We start from the raw sequence: 2,500 nt of genomic DNA, 5'->3' as shown, positions 1-2,500 counted from the left end.
GTATTCAGGCGGGCTTGCCTGCTTTAAGCACTCTAATTTGTTCAAAGTAAACGTGCCGGCCCACCGAGACACTCAATAAAGAGCACCCTGGTAGGATTTCAACGGGGTCCGCCTCGGGACGCACGAGCACGCACGAGGCGGTCGCACGCCTTCAGCTCGCCCCACCGGCAGGACGTCCCACGATACATGCCAGTTAAACACCGACGGGCGGTGAACCAACAGCGTGGGACACAAATCCAACTACGAGCTTTTTAACCGCAACAACTTTAATATACGCTATTGGAGCTGGAATTACCGCGGCTGCTGGCACCAGACTTGCCCTCCAATAGATACTCGTTAAAGGATTTAAAGTGTACTCATTCCGATTACGGGGCCTCGGATGAGTCCCGTATCGTTATTTTTCGTCACTACCTCCCCGTGCCGGGAGTGGGTAATTTGCGCGCCTGCTGCCTTCCTTGGATGTGGTAGCCGTTTCTCAGGCTCCCTCTCCGGAATCGAACCCTGATTCCCCGTTACCCGTTACAACCATGGTAGGCGCAGAACCTACCATCGACAGTTGATAAGGCAGACATTTGAAAGATGCGTCGCCGGTACGAGGACCGTGCGATCAGCCCAAAGTTATTCAGAGTCACCAAGGCAAACGGACCGGACGAGCCGACCGATTGGTTTTGATCTAATAAAAGCGTCCCTTCCATCTCTGGTCGGGACTCTGTTTGCATGTATTAGCTCTAGAATTACCACAGTTATCCAAGTAACGTGGGTACGATCTAAGGAACCATAACTGATTTAATGAGCCATTCGCGGTTTCACCTTAATGCGGCTTGTACTGAGACATGCATGGCTTAATCTTTGAGACAAGCATATGACTACTGGCAGGATCAACCAGGGAGCTGCGTCAACTAGAGCTGAGCAGCCGGCCGCCCGGGAGTGTGTCCCGGGGGCCCGCGCGAACACGCAAGCGTCCGCTCAATCATTCTGCAAACAGGAGGAGGCTGAGCTCCCCTGCACAATACACCTCGAAACCCTCTCAGGTCCCGGCGGCGCGCAGCGCCGTCCCAAGTACTTGGTCGGGTTCGAGAGAGGCGCAATCGCCCGGAGTTAGGCGAGTAGACGCTTTCGGTGCGACCACCCGTGCTCCCAACTGAGCTTGCCGCTGCCGACAGAGGCCCGGGAGCGTGCTGTCGTGGCATTGCCGGCGGGAGACAACACGCGCCACCTACGGTGACCGGCAGCTCCAACGCCAGCGCCACAGAAGGACAAAAGCCCCACTTGGGTGCCGAAGCGAACTCTCCCAGCACAGCGCACGCGCCAACACATCCGCACAGCTGCGATACAAACCACCAGCGAGAACCGCTGGGGCGACCGAGCAGCAGACGGCGTCGCGGCGCCGAGCGCCGGGCGGCGGCGCATCCTCAACGCACACAGTCCTCAATCGGACCAGCACACTGAAGATGTCCACCGCGCTTCGCACCGGGCCCGCGAGGACCTACTTTGGCCGCACGGCGCCGCGCGCAGGGTGCGCCGGCGCGCAGCTGCGACGCCTGCCGCGTCCGTCGGCCGGCGCGCCTGCCACTGGCCGCCCCCACCAGCCGGCTGTAGCGCGTGCGCCCACGCACCGCGCGGCCAGCACGCCGGGAGGCGCCCCCTCACCGGCCGGGGACGGTCCCACCCAGCCACCGCCGCGTATCGCTTCACACCCAGATGCCGTTCAGTTTCGTCGGCATGGTGGGTATCGCTGGAACAACCGGTTAGTACCTCAACCTATCGTCGCCATCACCGATTCACCCCTAGCGAGAACAACCGCACCACAACAGGTTACCATTTGTTCATTTGCGTAACTTCACCAGAAAACGCAGGCGTCCATCGCCATTTGCAACTTCAACGATTATTGCATGCCTGTGTCAGGTGTCACGCCACACTACGTCTGCCCACATACACGCAACAAAATGTGCACGCCTAGACAATACGTGGAAGGTGGCCCCCGTACGTATGCGATGTCCATTGCTCGAACGACTGTCAACCGGCCTCTGTAGCATGTCGCAGATATGGAACGCGGTGCACCATGCCATCACGGTGTGTGAGGAGAGACGACTAGGTCCGAATACATCAACAGACAGCTCATGCTGATCGCCATCCACGGCGTCCGTTCCTCCCACACGTCTCTATGGCGTACCACACTGCAATCCAGCTCTCATAGGGAGACGACACGTAGCTGCGTGCACAATATTTGCACTGTATGGTCCGCCGTTTTTGGGCGCAGTCGTTGTGCGGTCACACATGTGCCACGATGTATCATTCAGTACATAAGGACGAATGTGCAGTACAGATTGTGGTTCACGCGTACGACATCAGCGGACAGTTGACACAGGCCGCACCACAACGTAGCCTGAGTACGTCGCATGCGAAGGGCATTGAACATGCAAACTTCTCACCAACCAGCTTGCGAAGGCAGGGGGCAAGGTGGGGACGTGGGGAGGGGCGGCATGTACGTCCTGCTGCC

The 2,500-nt window shown here is 58.7% G+C and overlaps 1 non-coding gene across 1 annotated transcript in view; it reads right to left on the bottom strand.

The window, feature by feature from the left end:
- The window catches only part of LOC124741095, a 1,909-nt gene extending 1,020 nt beyond the window's left edge, over nucleotides 1–889 (bottom strand). Inside the window, exon 1 of the ribosomal RNA XR_007009911.1 lies at nucleotides 1–889. This exon is cut by the window's left edge and continues 1,020 nt beyond it. This is a non-coding gene — a ribosomal RNA (small subunit ribosomal RNA).
- Nucleotides 890–2,500: the final 1,611 nt, after the last annotated feature.

Source organism: Schistocerca piceifrons, unplaced genomic scaffold, assembly GCF_021461385.2.
Source record: "Schistocerca piceifrons isolate TAMUIC-IGC-003096 unplaced genomic scaffold, iqSchPice1.1 HiC_scaffold_185, whole genome shotgun sequence".
NCBI lineage: Eukaryota > Metazoa > Arthropoda > Insecta > Orthoptera > Acrididae > Schistocerca > Schistocerca piceifrons.
The sequence above is the reverse complement of the archived record's forward strand: the minus strand, read 5'-3'. Positions and strand labels throughout refer to the sequence as shown.